The sequence below is a fragment of the Choloepus didactylus genome, chromosome 6 (assembly GCF_015220235.1).
Source record: "Choloepus didactylus isolate mChoDid1 chromosome 6, mChoDid1.pri, whole genome shotgun sequence".
NCBI classification, from domain to species: Eukaryota; Metazoa; Chordata; class Mammalia; order Pilosa; family Megalonychidae; genus Choloepus; species Choloepus didactylus.
Window position 1 is genome coordinate 100,692,308 of NC_051312.1, and position 26,494 is coordinate 100,718,801.

Below are 26,494 nucleotides of genomic sequence, written 5' to 3' on the forward strand. Positions count from 1 at the left end.
TCTTAAATAGTCTTATTTGCATTTCAAAATTTATTATTTCTCCTTCAAACTTGCAATTGTCATTTGTGGTTACTTTCATTTTAAAAAAAAATCTAACTGCTTAGTAAAGGAACTTTTCTCATCTTCCATGTGAAAATCTAAATAATGAAAGTCTCCCAAATAGATTAGTAGAATACAGTAAGTACAATGGGCTTAAAAGAAGGAAAGCTTATTCTGGTTGGATAATAGTCATCATGGAGAAGGTGGTATTCGAGATGGACTTTGAATAATGGATTCCACCCTTGTTTCTGTCACTAAATTGCTCTCTAACCACTCAGTTGGAACTGTTCTCATAAGAACACCAATGGCTATAGATTTTCTTAAATCCACTGAACTCTTTTCAGTCCCTACTTATTAAAACTTTCTGTATCATTTAATACTGTTAATCACTCTTTCATTGTTATAATTTCTCCCTCAAATTCTGTTACATGTTCCCTCTCCCTTTGTCCTCCTCTTACCAGTGAAGTCTGCTTAGTGTCCTTGCAAGCTCCTTCTCTTGGATTCATTCCTTAGGTGTGGGTTTCCCCTTAAACCTCTTCTATTCTCAACTCCAGACGCTTACTATTTTCTGTGTATCAATCTATTTTTGCTAGGTTATGCTGCAGCAACACAGAATCATAAAGTCTCTGTGACTTACAAAAACAAAGGTTTATTTCTCACTCACATGTCACATCCTCTGTAAGTCAACAACTACAGCCTGGCTCTGCATCTTCTTCTCTGCTGCAGGGGCAGCTCCTATCTGTAAGAGGTTGATCTCAAGGCAGAGGGTCAAGAAAGATAATGGACCATAAGATGTTGTTAAAATCTTAGAAGTGGCACATCATTTCACATTTTATTGGCCAAAGAAAGTTACAAGTCCAATGTGATGTCAATGGGATGGGAAGTTTAACTCTTCTCAAGGATGAGCAGGTAGGAAAACTGTTGGTAAGAAATGGCAGTATATTATCTGATAATAAAACAAGCAATCTATCATGGTTTTAAATGTCCACATACCACTTACATCTCTCTCTGTACCACTTACATCTATAAAGCCAGCTTAGACATCTCTTCTGAGCACCAAAGTATGTATCTGATTGAAATTTCTGTTGAACAGCCCATAGGCATCACAAGCTCAAGAAGTCCAAAGCTAAGCCCACCACTTTTTCCCTTTATCCCTTCCTCCCCTTATTCAACCCTACTCCAAACCTGCTTTTCCTTGTCTTGGTAAATGGTATCATCCATACTTTCACCCAAACTTTCACACTTCCCTCTTCATAACCAACCCTTTATAACAGGATTGAGTTTTCTCTAGTGTATCTCCTATATGTTTTCTAACACTCTCATTTCCTTTTCATCCCTTCTGCCATTGACTTTGTTATGGCCCTCATTATCTTTTGATCAATCATTATAACAGCCTCCAAACTGGTCTCTCTAACTCCAGTCTCAATCAATGAATTGGTCTTTTATTCATTCAGTCAATAAATATTTATTAAGTTCCTATTATATAGTAATCTCTGAATATACAAGGGTGAACAAGGTAGGCATGGTTCCTACTCTTGTGGTGCTTACAGTTTTCAGAGAAAGAGAAGTAAATCATTGATAGCACAAAGTATGGTAAATGCTATGACTCATTTATCTAAAAAATACTATTGAGCATCTACTAGTATGTGAAGGCACTGTTCTAATCCTTAAGGATATAGCAGTGAATGACAGGCAAGGATCCTGCTCTCATGGAATTAATATTTAAACTTAAAATACAGGACAATTTCAGAAAGTGGTAAATACTATTAAAACCACAATGAATAATGATATGATAAAGAATAACTGAGAGGATGGACGAAAAATAGTATAGATGGTTAGAAAATGCTTTTCTGATTTGAGCTACTTAAGTCTAGCATGATGAAAAGAAACCAGCCATGAAAGATCCAGAGGCAGAGGAAATAACCAGTGGAAAAGCCCTCTCTCAGGGATATGCTGAAGCATAGTGAGTAATGAAGAAAATAATAGAAGATGAAGTCAGAAAGCTCTGTAAAGAATATATCATATAGAGCTTTGGCAGAACATAGTAAAAGAAATGGATTTTACCCTAACTGCAATGGAAAGTCATGGGATAATTTAAAGAGGGAAATGACATGATCAAATTTATATTTTTAAAGAAGTTATCCAGCTGCTGAGAGGGAAATGGAATCCAGGAGCAAAAGCAGAATTAGGTAGATCAGTAAGATGACTACTAAAACAATCCAAGCAAGAGATAATGGTGGCTTGTGCTAGAGTAGTAGCAGTAGAATATGCAAGAAGTGTAAATATCATCAAGGTGCAATTAGAGTAAGATGGTGATAGATTGGATATGGGGGTGAAGGGAAACAGGAATCAAGATGACTCATAAGAATTTAGCATTAGAAACCTGGGTTTATGGTGATGCCATTAACTGGAATGAGGCAGACAGAAATTTAAAAAAAGGTTTGTGAGGGATAGGAAAAGGGAAATCAAGAGTTTTCTTTTGGACAGGTTAAGTTGTTAGGCAAAGTTCAGTGATAAGACAGCATAAAACAGGAGCACACAATATAAACCAATGATGCCAGGAAAGACTTACCATAGGAAAAAAAGACCCAAAATCATCTGAACAAAGAAAAGCAGATGGGAAAAATAAAACCTCCACAATCCTGTCAGTATAATCTTTATAAAATACAAATTTGATTAGAAAATTCCCCTACTTAAGAACCATCACTGAGTTTCCATCAGCTATAGGAGGGTTTCTCTGAATACCCTTTAAGATTTCAATCTCTTCCATTAGACGATGAGCTCCTTTAGGGAAGGATTAATTGTTTTGTTTTGTTTTCCAGAATTTAACACAGTAACTGGAGCATAGTATATGTTTAATAAGCATGTGTTAAATGATGAACTAGTGTGTAGCAGTAAAGTTTCTTAATTTCTCTGAACCTCATTTGCCTCAATTATAAAAGACAGACCCTCTTTAAGGGTCACTTCCAACAGTAACATTTTATAATTAAAGTTTCTCTGTGATACATGGAAACACTAAATCTGAAAGTCAGCAGCAATCAATTAGAATTCTAATCCAGAGCTGTGTGAGCCTTAAATGTGTACAAAGTCTCTCAATACCTCCATTCCCTCATATGTGAAATGAAAATTAAAATATTACTCCCTTTTGTAGAAAAGCTCATCAATGAAGTGAACTATATTTAAATGTCGAATGATTATAATAGTAAGTGGAATTCTGTAAATGAGGTAATTTTTTTCCTAAAATGATTTGTGGTAAGAGATGAAGCTTGTTACTGGCTAAATTATGCCTTGCTGCATTTTGTAGAGATATGTTCATAATTAATTATTCCTTTTTGTTTCATCTTTTATCAAACTGTTTTTTGGTGTGTGAATCATTACAAGGACAACAAAGTATGCCTTAATTTTTTTCAAGAGTGTATTTATAAGATACATGTCTATAAACTCTTATACCTCTTTACATTTCTTTCACCAACCTCCTCTATTTTTTCCACTGTATCAAATCTCCAATTTTTACATATCTACCAATGCCAATGTGTGATCTGATTGGGAGCTGTGCCAGTTTGAATGTATTGTGTCCCCCAAACGCCATTATCTTTGATGTAGTCTTGTGGGGCTGACATTTTGGTGCTGATTAGATTTGCTTGGAATGTTCCTCACCCAGCTGTGGGTGATAACTCTGATGAGATACTCCCATGGAGGTGTGGCCCCGCCAATTCAGGGTGGGCCTTGATCAGTGGAGCCATATAAATGAACTGACTCAAAGAGAAGGAACTCAGTGCAGCTGTGAGTGATGTTTTGAAGAGCAGCAAGCTTGCTAGAGAGGAAAGTCCTGGGAGAAAGCCATTCTGAAACCAGAACTTTGGAGCAGATGCCAGCCAAGTGCCTTCCCAGCTAACAGGTTTTCCGGACACCATTGGCCATCCTCCAGTGAAGGTACCTGATTACTGATGTGTTACCTTGGACACTTTATGGCCTTAAGACTGTAACTGTGTAGCCAAATAAACCCCCTTTTTATAAAAGCTAATCCGTCTCTGGTGTTTTGCATTCTGCAGCATTAGCAAACTAGAACAGATTTTGGTACCAGAGAAATGGGGTGCTTTTGCTGCTGAGTTTGCAAATACGAAACATGTTGGAACGGCTTTTTAAATGGATAAGGGGAAGATTCTGGAAGAACTGTGAGGAGCTTGATAGAAAAGGCCTAAACTGCTTTGAAGAGACTGTTGAAATATGGACTCTAAAGATACTTCTGATGAGGCCTTGAGCAGAAATGATGAATCTGTTGTTGTGAACTGGAAGAAAGGTGATCCTCGTTTTAAAGTGGCAGAGAATTTGGCAAAATTGAGTCCTGGTGTCAGATGGAAGGAAGAATTTGAAAGTGACAACCTGGAATACTTAGCTGAGGAGATCTCCAGACTATGTGTGGAAGATGTCCCCTGGCTTCTCCTTGCAGCTTATAGTAAAATGCGAGCAGAGAGAGAGAAACTTAGAAGTGAACTCTTGGGTTCAAAGAAACCAGAAGCTGATGGCTTAGAAAATTATGAGCTTCCAGGGGGTAGAATCCCAGAAGCTACAGCCCAACATGAGGATGTAACCAAACATGGAACCCAGCCACCATTTCAGTACAAGCCAAGATTGGAGATGGAATTATCTAGAAAGGATCTGTGGAAAGTCCTATTGTCTGATGGCTTTGACCCCTGCATGCTTCATGCAAAGCAAACAGAATTTTTGCGAGATCTTTACAGACAGAGCCATTGCCAGCCTGGACTGCAGAAGACAGACAAGGAACAAACTGAAGGAAAAATTTCTTCAAAGACAGAGCCATGGAGGTTGAGGTCTGGAGTCAAGAGGCCTTGGGCTGGGAGAGCAGAGTGACCCACACGTGTGGAAAGGGTGAGTTTGCCCTGGAGGACAAGGGTGGGCCTTCCACCTCGATGCTCAGGAAATGTCTTGCCACCCCAAGTCCCAAAGAAGGTGGAGCACATTCCCAGGGAATTGGGGAGAGCCTGGCTGCCACCACACTGTTCTGAAGGGGTTGAGCATGTGCCCCGGAGATGGAAGGGAATCCGGGAGCTGCCCCAATGTTTGAGGAGGGTGGGGCCGAGAAGGTGGTCTCCCCAATGTGTGGATATGTTGGAGCACTCACCCAAGTGTTTGGAGAGGAAAGGGGTGCCACAAAGGCTCTTAGGAAGGGTTAGACTCCAGCTCTCTCAAGCCCCAAGGATGCAACATTGTTCTGTAAATGACTCTCAGACTTTGAAATCTAATGGAGTTTGTCCTGCAGTTTTAGGAACTGTTTTGGTCCTGTTAACCCTGTTTTCCTTACTCTTTCTCCTTATGGCAATGGGAATGTTTATCCTATGAATGTCCTTCCTTTGTATATTGGAAGCATATAACTTGTTCTAAGTCCACAGATCCAAAGCTAAAGGAGAATTATGCCTTAGACCCACCACACCTGTAATTGATTTTGATAGGATCTTGTACTTAACTTTTGTTACTGAAATGATTTAAGTTTTTGTGAAATTGTGATGGAATGAATGTATTTTGTATTTGGAAAGATAATGTCATTTTGGGGTCCAGGGGGTGGAATGTGCCAGTTTGAATGTATTGTGTCCCCCAAACGCCATTATCTTTGATGTAGTCTTGTGGGGCTGACATTTTGGTGCTGATTAGATTTGCTTGGAATGTGCCCCACCCAGCTGTGGGTGGTGACTCTGGTGGGATACTCCCATGGAGGCATGGCCCCACCCATTCAGGGTGGGCCTTGATCAGTGGAGCCATATAAATGAGCTGACTCAAAGAGAAGGAACTCAGTGCAGCTGTGAGTGATGTTTTGAAGAGGAGCAAGCTTGCTAGAGAGGAACGTCCTGGGAGAAATCCATTCTGAAACCAGAACTTTGGAGCAGACGCCAGCCATGTGCTTTCCCAGCTAACAGGTTTTCTGGACGCCATTGGCCATCCTCCAGTTAAGGTACCTAATTACTGATGTGTTACCTTGGACACTTTATGGCCTTAAGACTGTAACTGTGTAGCCAAATAAACCCCCTTTTTATAAAAGCCAATCCATCTCTGGTGTTTTGCATTCCGCAGCATTAGCAAACTAGAACAGGAGCCAACTTTTCAAGAATGTATCTTCTATTGCACAACATTCATCTTATGTTCCATGGTTCTATTTCATTCACCTGCCACCTCAATTTTTTACAATGGAAAAATTTTTAATACCAAATTAAAACTTATCATTATAGAACATCTTTTAGAAACACAAAAGAAATTAAACATAACTAAAATAATAAAAAAAATATAAACTAGAGAGTGACGTCATTAACATGGTAATGTAAACAGCTACTGAAAACTACTCTCCAGAGATGCAAAAAAGAAAGGACAATTCTGGACTGTTTGAAACTCTGGAAGAGGATATAGACTAAAGAAGGACCCTGCAAATGCTGAATTGAAGAAAGAGAAGAAATTTCAGGTAGGAATCTTCCGTCCCGGAACAGCCAGTCCTCTCCCCTCCCCTCCCTCAGTCTCAGTGTGGGAAAGGCACAGAATCGGCAGACGAGACCCCTTCCACCATGGACACAGACTATAAAGTCTCTCACAGAGAGGCGGGGCAAGATGGCAGACTGGTGAGCTGTATGTTTTAGTTACTCCTCCAGGAAAGTAGGTAAAAAGCCAGGAACTGCGTGGACTGGACACCACAGAGCAATCTGTCTTTGGGCATACTTCATACAACACTCATGAAAACGTGGAACTGCTGAGATCAGCGAAATCTGTAAGTTTTTGCGGCCAGGGGACCCGCGCCCCTCCCTGCCAGGCTCAGTCCCGGGGGAGGAGGGGCTGTCAGCTCCGGGAAGGAGAAGGGAGAATTGCAGTGGCTGCTCTTATCGGAAACTCATTCTACTGATTCAAACTCCAACCATAGATAGACTGAGACCAGACACCAGAGACTCTGAGAGCAGCCAGCCCAGCAGAGAGGAGACAGGCATAGAAAAAAAACAACACGAAAAACTCCAAAATAAAAGCAGAGGATTTTTGGAGTTCTGGTGAACACAGAAAGGGGAAGGGCGGAGATCAGGCCTTGAGGCGCATATGCAAATCCCGAAGCAAGGCTGATCTCTCTGCCCTGTGCACCTTTTCTTAATGGCCCTGGTTGCTTTGTCTATTAGCATTTCAATAACCCATTAGATCTCTGAGGAGGGCCGTTTTTTTTTTGTTTTTTTTTTTTGTTTTTTTTTTTAAATCCTTTTTGCTTTTTCTAAAACAATTACTCTAAGAAGCTCAATACAGAAAGCTTCAAAGAATTGAAATTTGGGCACGTCAAGTCAAGAGCAGAACTAAGAGCGCTCTGAGACAAAAGGCAATAATCCAGTGGCTGAGAAAATTCACTAAACAACACAACTTCCCAAGAAAAGGGGGGTGTCCGCTCACAGCCACCATCCTGGTGGACAGGAAACACTCCTGCCCATCGCCAGCCCCATAGCCCAGAGCTGCCCCAGACAACCCAGTGTGACGGAAGTGCTTCAAATAACAGGCACACACCACAAAACTGGGCGTGGACATTAGCCTTCCCTGCAACCTCAGCTGAATGTCCCACAGCTGGGAAGGGGGAGCAGTGTGAATTAACAGAGCCCCATTCAGCCATCATTTGAGCAGACTGGGAGCCTCCCTACACAGCCCAGCAGCCCAGAACTGCCCTGGGGGGACGGCACTCACCTGTGACATAGCACAGTCATCCCTCAACAGAGGACCCGGGGTGCACAGCCTGGAAGAGGGGCCCACTTGCAAGTCTCAGGAGCCATACGCCAATACCAAAGACTTGTGGGTCAGTGGCAGAGACAAACTGTGGCAGGACTGAACTGAAGGATTAGACTATTGCAGTAGCTTTAAAACTCTAGGATCATCAGGGAGATTTGATTGTTAGGGCCACCCCCCCTCCCCAACTGCCCAGAAACACGCCCCACATACAGGGCAGGCAACACCAACTACACACGCAAGCTTGGTACACCAATTGGGCCCCACAAGACTCACTCCCCCACTCACCAAAAAGGCTAAGCAGGGGAGATCTGGCTTGTGGAGAACAGGTGGCTCGTGGACGCCACCTGCTGGTTAGTTAGAGAAAGTGTACTCCACGAAGCTGTAGATCTGATAAATTAGAGATAAGGACTTCAACTGGTCTACAAACCCTAAAAGAACCCTATCAAGTTCGGCAAATGCCACGAGGCCAAAAACAACAGAAAATTATAAAGCATATGAAAAAACCAGACGATATGGATAACCCAAGCCCAAGCACCCAAATCAAAAGACCAGAAGAGACACAGCACCTAGAGCAACTACTCAAAGAACTAAAGATGAACAATGAGACCATAGTACGGGATATGAAGGAAATCAAGAAGACCCTAGAAGAGCATAAAGAAGACATTGCAAGACTAAATAAAAAAATGGATGATCTTATGGAAATTAAAGAAACTGTTGACCAAATTAAAAAGATTCTGGACACTCATAGTACAAGACTAGAGGAAGTTGAACAACGAATCAGTGACCTGGAAGATGACAGAATGGAAAATGAAAGCATAAAAGAAAGAATGGGGAAAAAAATTGAAAAACTCGAAATGGACCTCAGGGATATGATAGATAATATGAAACGTCCGAATATAAGACTCATTGGTGTCCCAGAAGGGGAAGAAAAGGGTAAAGGTCTAGGAAGAGTATTCAAAGAAATTGTTGGGGAAAACTTCCCAAATCTGCTAAACAACATAAATACACAAATCATAAATGCTCAGCGAACTCCAAATAGAATAAATCCAAAAAAACCCACTCCGAGACATATACTGATCACACTGTCAAACATAGAAGAGAAGGAGCAAGTTCTGAAAGCAGCAAGAGAAAAGCAATTCACCACATACAAAGGAAACAGCATAAGACTAAGTAGTGACTACTCAGCAGCCACCATGGAGGCGAGAAGGCAGTGGCACGATATATTTAAAATTCTGAGTGAGAGGAATTTCCAGCCAAGAATACTTTATCCAGCAAAGCTCTCCTTCAAATTTGAGGGAGAGCTTAAATTTTTCACAGACAAAGAAATGCTGAGAGAATTTGCTAACAAGAGACCTGCCCTACTGGAGATACTAAAGGGAGCCCTACAGACAGAGAAACAAAGACAGGACAGAGAGACTTGGAGAAAGGTTCAGTACTAGAGATTCGGTATGGGTACAATAAAGGATATTAATAGAGAGAGGGAAAAATATGGCAAACATAATCCAAAGATAAGATGGCCGATTCAAGAAATGCCTTCACGGTTTTAACGTTGAATGTAAATGGATTAAACTTCCCAATTAAAAGATATAGATTCGCAGAATGGATCAAAAAAAATGAACCATCAATATGTTGCATACAAGAGACTCATCTTAGACACAGGGACACAAAGAAACTGAAAGTGAAAGGATGGAAAAAAATATTTCATGCAAGCTACAGCCAAAAGAAAGCAGGTGTAGCAATATTAATCTCAGATAAAATAGACTTCAAATGCAGGGATGTTTTGAGAGACAAAGAAGGCCACTACATACTAATAAAAGGGGCAATTCAGCAAGAAGAAATAACAATCGTAAATGTCTATGCACCCAATCAAGGTGCCACAAAATACATGAGAGAAACATTGGCAAAACTAAAGGAAGCAATTGATGTTTCCACAATAATTGTGGGAGACTTCAACACATCACTCTCTCCTATAGATAGATCAACCAGACAGAAGACCAATAAGGAAATTGAAAACCTAAACAATCTGATAAATGAATTAGATTTAACAGACATATACAGGACATTACATCCCAAATCACCAGGATACACATACTTTTCTAGTGCTCACGGAACTTTCTCCAGAATAGATCATATGCTGGGACATAAAACAAGCCTCAATAAATTTAAAAAGATTGAAATTATTCAAAACACATTCTCTGACCACAATGGAATACAATTAGAAGTCAATAACCATCAGAGACTTAGAAAATTCACAAATACCTGGAGGTTAAACAACACACTCCTAAACAATCAGTGGGTTAAAGAAGAAATAGCAAGAGAAATTGCTAAATATATAGAGACGAATGAAAATGAAAACACAACATACCAAAACCTATGGGATGCAGCAAAAGCAGTGCTAAGGGGGAAATTTATAGCACTAAACGCATATATTAAAAAGGAAGAAAGAGCCAAAATCAAAGAACTAATGGATCAACTGAAGAAGCTGGAAAATGAACAGCAAACCAATCCTAAACCAAGTACAAGAAAAGAAATAACAAGGATTAAAGCAGAAATAAATGACATAGAGAACAAAAAAACAATAGAAAGGATAAATATCACCAAAAGTTGGTTCTTTGAGAAGATCAACAAGATTGACAAGCCCCTAGCTAGACTGACAAAATCAAAAAGAGAGAAGACCCATATAAACAAAATAATGAATGAAAAAGGTGACATAACTGCAGATCCTGAAGAAATTAAAAAAATTATAAGAGGATATTATGAACAACTGTATGGCAACAAACTGGATAATGTAGAAGAAATGGACAATTTCCTGGAAACATATGAACAACCTAGACTGACCAGAGAAGAAATAGAAGACCTCAACCAACCCATCACAAGCAAAGAGATCCAATCAGTCATCAAAAATCTTCCCACAAATAAATGCCCAGGGCCAGATGGCTTCACAGGGGAATTCTACCAAACTTTCCAGAAAGAACTGACACCAATCTTACTCAAACTCTTTCAAAACATTGAAAAAAATAGAACACTACCTAACTCATTTTATGAAGCTAACATCAATCTAATACCAAAACCAGGCAAAGATGCTACAAAAAAGGGAAAACTACCGGCCAATCTCCCTAATGAATATAGATGCAAAAATCCTCAACAAAATACTTGCAAATCGAATCCAAAGACACATTAAAAAAATCATACACCATGACCAAGTGGGGTTCATTCCAGGCATGCAAGGATGGTTCAACATAAGAAAATCAATCAATGTATTACAACACATTAAAAACTCGAAAGGGAAAAATCAATTGATCATCTCAATAGATGCTGAAAAAGCATTTGACAAAATCCAACATCCCTTTTTTGATAAAAACACTTCAAAAGGTAGGAATTGAAGGAAACTTCCTCAACATGATAAAGAGCATATATGAAAAACCCACAGCCAGCATAGTACTCAATGGTGAGAGACTGAAAGCCTTCCCTCTAAGATCAGGAACAAGACAAGGATGCCCGCTGTCACCACTGTTATTCAACATTGTGCTGGAAGTGCTAGCCAGGGCAATCCGGCAAGACAAAGAAATAAAAGGCATCCAAATTGGAAAAGAAGAAGTAAAACTGTCATTGTTTGCAGATGATATGATCTTATATCTAGAAAACCCTGAGAAATCAACGATACACCTACTAGAGCTAATAAACAAATTTAGCAAAGTAGCGGGATACAAGATTAATGCACATAAGTCAGTAATGTTTCTATATGCTAGAAATGAACAAACTGAAGAGACACTCAAGAAAAAGATACCATTTTCAATAGCAACTAAAAAAATCAAGTACCTAGGAATCAACTTAACCAAAGATGTAAAAGACCTATACAAAGAAAACTACATAACTCTACTAAAAGAAATAGAAGGGGACCTTAAAAGATGGAAAAATATTCCATGTTCATGGATAGGAAGGCTAAATGTCATTAAGATGTCAATTCTACCCAAACTCATCTACAGATTCAATGCAATCCCAATCAAAATTCCAACAACCTACTTTGCAGACTTGGAAAAGCTAGTTATCAAATTTATTTGGAAAGGGAAGATGCCTCGAATTGCTAAAGACACTCTAAAAAAGAAAAACGAAGTGGGAGGACTTACACTCCCTGACTTTGAAGCTTATTATAAAGCCACAGTTGCCAAAACACCATGGTACTGGCACAAAGATAGACATATAGATCAATGGAATCGAATTGAGAATTCAGAGATAGACCCTCAGATCTATGGCCGACTGATCTTTGATAAGGCCCCCAAAGTCACCGAACTGAGCCATAATGGTCTTTTCAACAAATGGGGCTGGGAGAGTTGGATATCCATATCCAAAAGAATGAAAGAGGACCCCTACCTCACCCCCTACACAAAAATTAACTCAAAATGGACCAAAGATCTCAATATAAAAGAAAGTACCATAAAACTCCTAGAAGATAATGTAGGAAAACATCTTCAAGACCTTGTATTAGGAGGCCACTTCCTAGACTTTACACCCAAAGCACAAGCAACAAAAGAGAAAATAGATAAATGGGAACTCCTCAAGCTTGGAAGTTTCTGCACCTCAAAGGAATTTCTCAAAAAGGTAAAGAGGCAGCCAACTCAATGGGAAAAAATTTTTGGAAACCATGTATCTGACAAAAGACTGATATCTTGCATATACAAAGAAATCCTACAACTCAATGACAATAATACAGACAGCCCAATTATAAAATGGGCAAAAGATATGAAAAGACAGTTCTCTGAAGAGGAAATACAAATGGCCAAGAAACACATGAAAAAATGTTCAGCTTCACTAGCTATTAGAGAGATGCAAATTAAGACCACAATGAGATACCATCTAACACCGGTTAGAATGGCTGCCATTAAACAAACAGGAAACTACAAATGCTGGAGGGGATGTGGAGAAATTGGAACTCTTATTCATTGTTGGTGGGACTGTATAATGGTTCAGCCACTCTGGAAGTCAGTCTGGCAGTTCCTTAGAAAACTAGATATAGACCTACCATTCGATCCAGCGATTGCACTTCTCGGTATATACCCGGAAGATCGGAAAGCAGTGACACGAACAGATATCTGCACGCCAATGTTCATAGCAGCATTATTCACAATTGCCAAGAGATGGAAACAACCCAAATGTCCTTCAACAGATGAGTGGATAAATAAAATGTGGTATATACACACGATGGAATACTACGCGGCAGTAAGAAGGAACGATCTGGTGAAACATATGACAACATGGATGAACCTTGAAGACATAATGCTGAGCGAAATAAGCCAGGCACAAAAAGAGAAATATTATATGCTACCACTAATGTGAACTTTGAAAAATGTAAAACAAATGGTTTATAATGTAGAATGTAGGGGAACTAGCAGTAGAGAGCAATTAAGGAAGGGGGAACAATAATCCAAGAAGAACAGATAAGCTATTTAACGTTCTGGGGATGCCCAGAAATGACTATGGTCTGTTAATTTCTGATGGATGTAGTAGGAACAAGTTCACTGAAATGTTGCTATATTATGTAACTTTCTTGGGGTAAAGTAGGAACATGTTGGAAGTTAAGCAGTTATCTTAGGTTAGTCGTCTTTTTCTTACTCCCTTGCTATGGTCTCTTTGAAATGTTCTTTTATTGTATGTTTGTTTTCTTTTTAACTTTTTTTTTCATACAGTTGATTTGAAAAAAGAAGGGAAAGTTAAAAAAAAAAAAAAGAAAGAAAAAAGACAAACAAGGAAAAAAAAAAAAAAAAGATGTAGTGCCCCCTTGAGGAGCCTGTGGAGAATGCAGGGGTATTCGCCTACCCCACCTCCATGGTTGCTAACATGACCACAGACATAGGGGACTGGTGGTTTGATGGGTTGAGCCCTCTACCATAAGTTTTACCCTTGGGAAGACGGTTGCTGCAAAGGAGAGGCTAGGCCTCCCTGTATTTGTGCCTAAGAGTCTCCTCCTGAATGCCTCTTTGTTGCTCAGATGTGGCCCTCTCTCTCTGGCTAAGCCAACTTGAAAGGTGAAATCACTGCCCTCCCCCCTACGTGGGATCAGACACCCAGGGAAGTGAATCTCCCTGGCAACGTGGAATATGACTCCCGGGGAGGAATGAAGACCCGGCATCGTGGGATGGAGAACATCTTCTTGACCAAAAGGGGGATGTGAAAGGAAATGAAATATGCTTCAGTGGCAGAGAGATTCCAAAACGAGCCGAGAGATCACTCTGGTGGGCACTCTTACGCACACTTTAGACAACCCTTTTTAGGTTCTAAAGAATTGGGGTAGCTGGTGGTGGATACCTGAAACTATCAAACTACAACCCAGAACCCATGAATCTCGAAGACAGTTGTATAAAAATGTAGCTTATGAGGGGTGACAGTGGGATTGGGAATGCCATAAGGACCAAACTCCACTTTGTCTAGTTTATGGATGGATGTGTAGAAAAGTAGGGGAAGCAAACAAACAGACAAAGGTACCTAGTGTTCTTTTTTACTTCAATTGCTCTTTTTCACTCTAATTATTATTCTTGTTATTTTTGTGTGTGTGCTAATGAAGGTGTCAGGGATTGATTTAGGTGATGAATGTACAACTATGTAATGGTACTGTAAACAATCGAAAGTACAATTTGTTTTGTATGACTGCGTGGTATGTGAATATATCTCAATAAAATGATGATTAAAAAAAATAAAAAATAAAAAAAAATAAAGTCTCTCACAGCAGTGAGACATACCCTACCATTAGAAGACCGAGGGGATTGGAGAAGACATCTCAAGGCCCAGGTCAGTGAGGGACAAAAACAGTAAGAAAACATGGACAGACACTGTGTTTCCCGCTCTGGATCCAAAAACCCTTCCCCCACCCTTAAGGGTGGCCAGTGGCCATTTCCTTGCCTTGGACTTAGCTGAAGTACTGGGTCAGCTGAGGGGGTACTTTGCCACAGGTGGAGCCCCACATCAAGCCACATTTTGGCCAGCAAAGTGAGGGCATAGGAATTCCTACACAGTTCACCTGTGTAGACACAGCCTGTGTTCAGAGGCAAAGCAGCTTCTGAGGACAATTGAGTTACCAAACAGCGCCAACTGCTGGACAGTCCAGAGGTGCAAAGGAATTTAAACACTTTTAAAAAGATATTCCAGACCCTTTCTTAGGACCATAAAAGCTGGTCTACATTCCCTGTATGGAAACCCGGCCCTGTTTTCACTGAGAAATAAGGAAGACCCACCTTTTAAAGCAGTGCTCTAAAACAAAACCAGGTCTTGCTGGCTAGCAGAAAGCAGAGCAGAACTGGAAGCCAGCAGATTTGTATTACCACACACAGTGAATTTTCTGCGGCCTACCTCCCATCTCTGTGGCAGGTCATAGTGGGCACCTGACTTTGGGGGGAAGACTTGGGGACAGAGCCAATCTGACAACTGGCCAGCAAGAGAAACAAAGAAAAGATGGAGATCAAAGACAACCAACAAGAAAACCCTAGGTAAAAGAGAGAAAACAACCACCAGAATAAACTAATCAAGAAAATCAGATGCCTAGACAGCAAAAAATCATGAACCATATCAGGAAACATGAAGATATGGCCCAGTCAACAGTACAAACTAAAAACTCAACTGAGATTCAGGAGTTGAAACAACTAATTAAAGATGTTCAAACAAATCTCCTAAATCAAATCAACAAGTTGAAAGAAAATGTGACAAAAGAGATGACGGATATAAAGAAGACACTGGGTGACCATAAGGAAGAATTCATAAACTTGAAAAAACAAATGGCAGAAATTATGGGAATGAAAGGCACAATAGAAGAGATGGAGACATACAACAGCAGATGTGGAGAGGCAGAAGAAAGGATCAGTGAACTAGAAGACAGGACATCTGAAATCCTATGCACAAAAGATCAGATAGGAAAAAGAAATGAAAAACATGAGCAGGGTTTCAGGGAACTGAATGACAATATGAAGTACATGAATATATGTGCTACAGGTGTCCGAGAAGGAGAAGAGAAGGAAAGGGGGGCAGAAAGAATAAGGAGGAAATAATAAATGAAAATTTCCCAACCCTTATGAAAGACATCAAATTACAGATCCAGGAAGTACATCATACCCCAAACAGAATACATCTGAATAGACCTACTCCAACACTTTGTATCAGAATGTCAAATGTCAAAGAGAATTCTGAAAGGACCAAGAGAAAAGTGATCCAGCACGTACAAGGGAAGCTTGATAACACTAAGTGCATATTTCTCAGCAGAAACCACGAAAGCGAGAAGGCAGTGGCATGACATATTTAAGTTACTGAAAGAGAAAAACTGCCAACCAGTATTCTATATCTGGCAAAACTGCCCCTCAAAACTGAGGGAGAGTTTAAAATATTTTCAGACAGACACTGAGAGAGTTTGTGAAAAAGAGACAAGAAAGGAGGTAGGCACTGGGTACAAGAAATACCAAAGAGAGCACTACAAGCAGATAGGAAAAGACAGGAGAGAGAGGTTTGAAAAAGAATGTACAAATGAAGATTAACAGTAAGGATGAAAAGAGAGAAAAAATAAGATATACAAAATCCAAAAGACAAAATGGTAGAAGAAAGTACTTTCTTTACAGTAATAACATTAAATGTTAATGAGTTAAACTCCCCAATTAAAACATACAGACTGGTAGAATGGATTAAAAAAATGGATTATGCTTTCTAAAGAGACCCACTTTAGACTCCAAGACAAAACGAGTTTGAAGGTGAAAAGAGAGAAAAAGAATTTCACACTAAAATAACAACCAAAAAGAGGGTAGCTATACTAATATCATACATATTATACTTCAAATGTAAAACAATTAAAAGAGACAAAAAAAGGACACTATGTATTAATAAAAGGAACAATCCATCAAGAAGACAGAACAATCATAAATATTTATGCACTGAGCCAGAGTGCCCCAAAATACATGAGGCAAACACTGACAACACTGAAGGTAGAAGTAGATACCTCTACAATAATAGTTGGTGACTTCAATACACCACTCTCATCAATGGATAGAACATCTAGACAGAGGATCAATAAGGAAATAGAGATGTTGAATTGTATGATAAATGAACTAGACTTAACAGACATTTACAGAACACTGTACCCCAGAACAGCAGGATACACATTTTTCCCAAGTGTTCAGAATCGTTCTCCAGAATAGACTACATGTTGGGGTGCAAAGCAAGTCTCAATAAATTTTTTAAAAGATCAAAATATTACAAAACACTTTCTCAGATCATAATGGAATGAAATTGGAAATCAATAACAGGTGAAAGGCTGGGAAATTCAAATGTATACAGATGCTAAACAACACAATCTTAAATAACCACTGAGTCAGGGAAGAAATTACAAGAGAAATCAGAAAATAACTCCAGGCAAATGAAAATGAGAACATAATGTATCAAAATTTATGGGATGCAGCAAAGGCAGTGCTGAGAGGGAAATTTATCGCCCTAAATGCCTATGTTAAAAAAGAAGGAAGAGCAAAAATCAAAGAATTAACTGCTTACCTGGAGGAACTACAGAAAGAACAGCAAACGAACCCCAAAGCAAACAGAAGGAAAGAAATAACAAAGATTAGAGTAGAATTAAATGACACTGAGAATATGAAAATAGAGAGAATCAATAAAACCAGAAGTTGGTTCTTTGAGAAAATATATAAAATTGATGGGCCCTTAGCAAGGCTGGCACAAAAGAAAGACAGAGGGAAATGCAAATAAATAAAAAATAAATGCGAGTGGGAAATAACTACTGACCCCACAAAAATAAAAGAGATAATGAGAGGATACTATGAGCAACTATATGCCAACAAACTAGACAACTTAGAAAAAATGGACAACTTCCTAGGAAAGCACAAACAACCAACACTGACTCAAGAAGAAATAGAAGACCTCAATAAAGCAATCACAAGAAAAGAGACTGAATCAGTCATTTAAAAAACTCCCAAAAAAAAAAAGTCCAGGACCAGATGGCTTCACATGTGAATTCTATCAAGCAATCAAGAAAGAATTAATACCAATCCTGCTCAAATTCTTCAAAAAAAATCTGAAGAGGAGGGAAAGTTACCTAACTCATTCTCTGAAGGCAACATCACCCTAATACCAAAGCCAGACAAAGATAGTATAAAAAAGAAAATTACACACCAATCTCTTTACTGAATATAGATGCAAAAATCGTCAACAATACACTTGCTAATCAAATCCAGCAGAACAGTAAAAATATTATACAACATGACCAAGTGGGCTTTATCCCTTGGTATGCAAGGGAGGTTCAGCACAAAAGAAATCAATTAATGTAATACACCATATCAATAAATCAAAGGGGGAAAACCACATGATCATCTCAATTGATGCAGAAAAGACATTTGACAAAATTCAACAACCTTTCTTGATAAAAATACTTCAAAGGATAGGAATAAAAGGAAACTTCCTCAAAATGACAAAGGTAATAAATGAAAAACCCAAAGCTAACATCATACTCAATGTTGTTATTCAACACTGTGCCAGAAGTTCTAGCTAGAGCAACTAGGCAAGAAAAAGAAATAAAAGGCATCCAAATTGGAAGGAAGAAGTAAAACTCTCACTGTTGGCAAAGGACATGATCCTATTTGTAGAAAATCCTGAAAAATCTACAACAAAGCTACCACAACTAATAAATGAGTACAGCAAAGTTGCGGGATAGAAGATTAACATGCAAAAATCAGTAGTGTTTCTATGCACTAATAATGAGCAATCTGAGGAGGAAATCAAGAAACAAATTCCATTTACAATAGCAACCAAAAGAATCAAATATTTAGGAATAAATTTAACCAAGGACACAAAAGACCTATATACAGAAAACTACAAAAACTTGCTAAAAGAAATCAAGGAAGATCTAAACAAACAGAAGGACATACTGTGTTCATGGATTGGAAGGCTAAATATAGTTAAAATATCAATTCTACCCAAACTGATTTATGGATTCAATGCAATCCCAATTAAAATCCCAACAACTTACTTTGCAGAAACATAGGAAAACAATAATCAAATTTATTTGGAAGGGCAGGGTGCCCCAAATAGCTAAAAATATCTTGAGAAAGAGGCATGAAGTGGGGGGGTCTCACACTACCTGACTTTAAAGCATATTACAAAGCTACAGTTGTCAAAACATAAAGATAGGTATACTGACCAATGGAATCAAATTGAGGGTTCAGAAACAGACCAACTCATTTACAGGCAATTAATCTTCGATAAGGCCGTCAAGATGACTCAACTGAGACAGAGCAGCCTCTTCAAAAAACGGTGCTTGGAAAACTGGATATCCATATCCAAATGAATGAAAGAGGACCCCCATCTCACACCTTATACAAAAATTAACTCAAAGCAGTTCAAAGACCTAGACATTAGAGCTAAGACCATAAAACTATTAGAGTAAAATGTAGGGAAACATCTTAAAGTTCTTGTGATAGGAAGTGGTTTCCTAGAGCTTATACCCAAAGTACTGGCAATTGAAGAAACAGATAAATGCGATCTCTTCAAAACTGAAAAGTTCTGTGTATCAAAGGATTTTCTCAGGAAAGTAAAAAGGCAGCCTACACGATGGGAGATAATATTTGGAAACCACATATCAGATAAGGGTTTAATATCCAGAATATATAAAGAGATTCTATAATGCAATAACAAAAAGATTAAAAACCCTATTAAAAATGGGCAAAAGACACAGACAGATACTTTCCTGAAGAGGAAATACAAATGGCTCAGAAACATATTTAAAAATACCCAACTATGATGAACAAAGCTGTATGTAAGTATGGTTGAAAGAGGAAAGCTAGGGGCATGTACGACACCAGAAGGAAAGACAGAGGATAAAAGACTGTATAACATAGCAAAACCTAGAGTGGACTGTGATGGTGACGAAATGTAAAAATATAAGAAAGTTTGTACTTGAGGGTGAACAGTTAAATGTCACCATTGCAAGGTGTTAAAAATAGGATAATATATGGAAAAAACACATTTACTGCAACTACAGTCTATGGTTAACAGTAACAGTGCAGAGTTCTTTTATTAATTGTAACAAAGGCAATTTACCAAAGCTAAATATCAAAACAAAGGGGATTTAAGGGAGGGGTATGGGATGCTTTTTGTTGTTATTTTTTCTGTTTTTTCTCTTTTCTTCCTTATTTGGGGAAGAAATGGAAATGTTCTCATATAGATTGTGGTGGTAAATGCATAATTATGTGATTATACTGGGAACCATTGACCATACACTTAGGATGAATTCTATGGTGTGTAATAAAACAGTTTAAAAAATAAACAGAGGGATACATGTGCTGGGGAAGAGGTGAAGAGAGGAATATACCTATTCACAGTTGGTGGGGAAGTGAAGTGGTACAGCCCCTCTGGAAGGCAGTATGGTGGTCCACAGGAGACTAAGTTTAGGGTCTCCACATAATCCTGCAATCCTGTAATTAGACAAAGACTTGGAAGAACTGAAAGCAGGGACATGAATAGACATTTGTACATTAGTGTTTATGGTGGCATTATTCATGATTTGCAATGGATAGAGGTGGACTAAGGGTACATCAACTGATGAATGGAAGGGTGAATTGTGGTGTATACATACAATGGAATATTGAGTGGCAGCAGGGAGGAAGCCATGCGGCATGCAACTATGTGAATGAACCTTGAGGACATTATTATGCTGACTGAAATAAGCCAGAAACAAATGGACAAATAATATATGCTCTCACTAATAAAAAAACTAACTATAATAAGAGAACTCTGAGAATTGAATTCAAGTACACAGGTTATCAGGGGAGAGAAAGTGAGCAGAGAATGGGCAATCAACGATTAAGGAGTACCAAATGTTCAAATAAGATTCAAGGTAAAGTTTCCTAGATTGTAAGCTCTTACACCAGTCACATCTAATCCTGAGCTTTAACTGCTATTTCTAAATCCTGAGATGCTGTGCTCTTTGTGTATAACCTGGTAGTTCCCTGGAACATTGGGTAACTGTGTGACACCTGAAACTCAGAGTTAGAATTCTGCAGCTCTGAACATCAGGATTACACCACAGAGCAACTTTAAAGAAGTGAATAAGAGATGAGACTCCAATTAGAGAAATGAATGAAACAGACCTGGTTAGGACCAAGGTAAATCAGAATAGAGAGTAAAGGACGATACTGTCTGTATTTTAAAACTTCAACTTCTGTGTGAGACAAAGGAAGAGATGTTTATTTGGTCCAAAATTTAAATTTTCTGTAACACACTATCTAATTTAACCTGTATGGTCAGTTTATTTAAACAACCCAAATACATGGAACCTAGAATAGAGAATGAGATCTTGTTATTCTGTACAGGTTAAGGTAATACCCAGATACATTCCAGAGTATTTGGGGCTCAGGTCCAGCCAACTCGCTCTGGTCTGTGGCCATCCCCACCAGGCCAGGTGTGTCCGCCTTGCGGCACTGCGACCCTCTACACCCCTGCGAACATGGCACTGCACAGGGCACAGAGCGTGCAGATCACTGTCTGCAGCCTGGGCACAACCTCAGCGCCTGCCACGTCCTGCCTGCCACGGCCCTGGGGGCTGGAGATGGGCGCTGTTTGGACACCGTGCACCGGCCCCGCTGTGCTCTCAGTGTGGAAATTCACAGACAAACATGAATGGATAACAACAGAAAATGGTACTGGAACAGTTGGAATCAGCAACTTTGCACAGAAAGCTTTGGGAGATGTTGTTTACTGTAGTCTTTCCAAGGTTGAGACAAAATTGAACAAACGAGGAGTTTGGTGCTTTGGAAAGTACGAAAGCTGCTAGTAAACTTTATTCTCCTCTATCAGGAGATTTAACAGAAATTAATGAAGCTCTTGCAGAAAATCCAGGACTTGTCATCAAATCTTGTTATGAAGATGGTTGGCTGATCAAGATGACAGTGAGTAATCCTTCAGAACTTGATGAACTAATGAGTGAAGAAGCATATGAGAAATACATAAAATCTATTTAAGAGTGAAAATGGAGCCCCTAAATAAACCAGTCGGAAACAGTATAATTCAGCAATATTTTAAATTACTGGTGGATAAAAATTTATAATAGCAACTTTTAGCAATACCATAGGAAAACAGGAACTACTTGTTCCAACTATGCTATTGAAAGAAAATACCCCTTAACTTTCTAATGATAGCAGATAAACCCAATTTGCATCTTTTTCATTTCACCCAGTGAGTTAGACCAGAATCTAGTTATTATATTCAGAATCCATGAAATTATCGGAAGTAAAAACTACTTGTAAAAATTATGTAATTCATCAGTAAGATTGTTATCTTAAGCCTTACATAATATTGTAACTTGCTTACTTCAATTCCTGGATTTGGATCAAAATACTTAATGATATTTTCACTGGAAATAACTGGGAGTGGATATAAGTTTTTGTTAGTTGTACAGTGTCAGGTGAGAAACAGTACCATCTTAATTTTGCAATATACTACATTTGCTGGTGCTATTTTCATACAATAAAGCAACAGCCTTGCAGCAAAATAAGAAACCCTTTAATAACAATAAAGCATTCAAATTCTCCATAAAAAAAAAAGTATTTGCAAAGTCCATTTGAGGGACTGGGGAAAAGTATGGAACTATTAAACTTCCCCACCTGGGGAATTCCAGATATTCTCTCAGGCACTAGGGACTCAGAATTGATTAAGCCAAGCTCTCAATCTTGAGGCTTGTTTTTAGGAAACTTATTATTGCAATGGCAAAGCTAGGCCTGCATGTAATTATGCCTAAAAGTCATCCCCAGAAAGCCCCTTGTCTTGCTCAGATGTGGCCTCTCTCTTTAAGCCAACCCTGCAAATAAAGTCACTACATTTTCCCTACATGGGACACAACTCCCAGGGGTGTAAGTCTCCCTGGCAACCTGGGACATGACTCATGGAGTAAGCCTCACCCTGGCATTGTGTGATTGAAAATGCCTTTTGGACCCAAAGGGGGAAAATAAATGGAACAAAATAAAGTTTCAGTGGCTAAGAGATTTCAAATAGAGTTGAGAGGTCATTCTGGAGGTTACTCTTAGACAAGCTTTAGCCAGATATTGCAAACTACCACAGCATGCCAAGCCCCAACCAACAATATTCCTGAAAACCCTAGGGAGAACACTGGGCTTTATCTAAGTCTCTACAAAAGTTTTTCTTAGTAAGATTATTCTTTCAGAAACTTAAGGCCTCCAGATTCATCCTATGCCAGATAATCCCTGAGACCCAGAGGTACCAGTCTCTCCAAGAACATCAAGCGTTTCATGGCTCTACCCCATAAGGTAGAGCACAAAGAAATTAAAATGGACATTGCCCAGATAGCCCTGAAGATTGAAAGAAAGCTCAAATGAGAGGGAGGAGATGTAACTGAGAAATCTGGATTTAACAAATGACTGCAAATACTGACTCATTATATATATATTTCTTTTTGGTGTCTAGTGTTTTAGAATAACCAGAAGGAAATACCTGAAGTTGTTGAACTGTAACCCAGTAGCCTTGATCTTTAATAATGACTGTAAAACTATATAGCAAAATATATATATGGATCTACCTCTGAATGTTTTGTTCTGTTCCACTGATCTATATATTTATCTCTGACAATACTACACTGTCTTAGTTAACCTACCTCTATGGTAAGTCTTAAATTTGGGTAGAGGGCAATACTAGCGATCAATTAGAGGGAGGGGTAGGGGGTATAAGATGTTTGGGGTCTTCTTTCTTCTTTGTATTTCTTTTTCTGGAGTAATGCAAATATTCTAAAAATGATCATGGTGATGAATACAAAAATATGTAATGATATTGTGAACCACAGATTGTATCCTTTGGATAGATTGTACGGCGTGTGAATATATCTCAATAAAATTATGTTTAAAAAATACATATGAAAAGATGCTCAACTTCACTAGCTATTAGGGAAATGCAAATCAAAACCACAATGAGATATCACCTCATACCTACTAAAATGGCCAATATCAAATGCAAAAAAAAAAAAAAAAAAGGCCAGAAAACTGTAAGCGCTGGTGGAGAGGATGTGGAGAAAGAAGTACACTTACTTATTCACTGTTGGTAGAAATGTAGAATGGTTCAACCACTCTAGAAGGCAGTATGTCAGTTCCTCAGGAAGCTAAATATAGAATTGCCATAGGTCCAGGATTCCCATTATTAGGTATATACTGGGAGGTACTGAAGGCAAGGACACAAACGGAAATTTGTAAACCAGTGTTTATAGCAGCATTATTCTTGATTGCCAAGAGATGGAAGCAGCCCAAAAGTCCATCAACAGATGAGTAGTTAAACAAACTGTGGTATGTACATATGATAGAATATTACATAGCTGTAAGACAGAATAAATTCATTATGCATGCACCATGATGAACATTGAGATGAAGCTTGAGAACATTATGTTGCATGAAATTAGCCAGAAACAAAAGGACAAATACTGTATAGTCTCACTAATATTAACTAACTATAAAGAGCAAACTCTGAGAGTGAAAGTTAAGAACACAGGCAATCAGGAGGTAGAAAGAAGGTAGAGATTGGGCATTTGATGCCGAAGGAGTACAGAATATTCAACAGGATTGATTGTAAAGATCCAGAAATGGATAGCACAATACTATCTAATGGCAGCACAATATTGTAAGTATAATAAACAAAGCTGAGTGTGAGTATGGTTGAAAGAGGAAGGACAGAGGCATTATGAAAGCAGAAGGAAATACAGAGAATAAAAACTGGGGCTGTATAACTTAGCAAAACCTAGAGTGGACAATGATGGTGATTAAATATATAAATATAAGCAAGTGTTTTTACATGAGGGAGAACAAGTGAATGTTAGCATTGCAAGGTGTTGAAAATGGGACGGCATATGGAAAAAATACAATCAATGCAAACTAGAGTCTATAGTTAACAGTAACATTGTAATGTTCTTCCATTAATTGTAATAAAGGCAATGTACCAAAACTAAATATCAATAAGGAGGATACAAGGTAGGAGTATGGGATTCTTGTTATTGCTGTTTCTCTTTCTCATTTTTTTATTCTGTATTTTTTTTTATTTTTTCCTCTTCTTTTTTTTCACATAATTTTATTGAGATATATTCACACACCATCCAGTTCATCCAAATTATCCAATCAAAGGTTCACAGTATCTTCTTTCCTTGCAATAGAAATGGAAATTTTCTCATATAGATTGTGGTGGTGAATACATAACTATGTGATTATACCTGGAAAGCAGTGTGGTGGTTCCACAGGAGGCTAAGTATAGGGTTGTCATATGATCCTGCAATCCCATTATTTGGTACATACTTGGAAGAACTGAAAGCAGGGACACAAATAGGCATTTGCACACTGGTGTTTATGATGGCATTATTCATGATTTGCAATGGATGGAGGTGGCCTAAGGGTACATTATGAGCAAATGGAAGGGTGAACTGTAGCGTATACATACAATGGAATGTTGTGCAGCTGCAAGAAGGAATAAAGTTGCGCAGCATGCAACTAGGTGAATGAATCTTGAGGACATTAGATTGAGTGAAATAAACCAGAAACAAAAGGACAAATATTGTAAGGCCTCACTAACATAAACTAACCATAATGAGCAAACACTGAGAATTGAATTCAAGAGCACGGGTTATCAGGGGATAGAACATGGGCAGAGATTGGGCACTCGACGATGCAGGAGTACAGAATAAGGCATCTTGTAAAGATTCCTAGGTTGTAAGCTCTTATAAGGCATCTTGTAAAGATTCCTAGGTTGTAAGCTCTTATACCAGTCACATCTATTCCTGGATTTTAACTGTTATTTCTAAATTCTGAGATGCTGTGCTCCTTGTGTATAACCAGGTAGTTCCCTGGAACTTCGGGTATCTGTGTGACACCTGAGACTCAGAGTTAGACTTCTGCAGCTCTGGAAGTCAGCATTACTCCATACAGCAACTGTTAAAGAAGCTGAAAAGAGATCAGACTACAATTAGGGGTATGAATGAAATGGACTTAAGACTAAGGTAAATCAGAAAACAGGGTAAAGGATGATATTGACTATATTTTAAAACTTCAACTTCTGTGTGAGACCAAAGATGTTTATTGGTTATAAAGTTTATATTTTCTTTAGCACATTGTCTAATTTAACCTGTATGGTCAGTTTATTTAGCCAACATAATTACATGGAACCTAGAAGAGGTTAACGAATACCCATTACATCCCAGAGTATTTGGGGCAGAAAAGAAAAAAAGTATTTGCAAAGTCTATTTGAGGTACTAGGAAAAATGTGGAAATTCTAAACTTCCCCACCCGGGGAATTCCTGACATTCTCGCAAGAATTAGGGATTCCCAATTTAATAAGTCAAGCCCTCAATCTTGGAGCTTATGAAACATATTCCTGCAAAGGAGAAGCTAAGCCTACTTATAAGTATGCCTAAGAGCCACCTCCAAAGAACCTCTTTTGTTGCTCAGATATGGCCTCTCTCTCTAAGCCAACTCCGCAAATTAACTCACTACCCTCCCCCACTACATGGGACATGACTCTCAGGAGTGTAAGTCTCCCTGGCAATGTGCGACATGACTCCCAGGGATGAGCCTGGCCCTCACATCATGGGATTCAGAATGCCTTCTTGACCAAAAGGGGGAAAAGAAATGAAACAAAATAAAGTTTCAGTGGCTAACAGCTTTCAAATAGAATTGAGGTGTCATTCTGGAGG

General features: G+C 38.7%; 1 protein-coding gene and 1 pseudogene across 2 annotated transcripts in view; one reads left to right on the top strand and one right to left on the bottom strand.

Annotated features, from left to right (window-relative positions):
* Positions 1-26,494, bottom strand: part of DLG2 (discs large MAGUK scaffold protein 2) — a 2,332,374-nt gene that overhangs the window by 2,128,465 nt on the left and 177,415 nt on the right. The gene's annotated exons all lie outside the window — the stretch shown is intronic.
* On the top strand, positions 21,269-21,782 carry LOC119538150 (annotated as a pseudogene).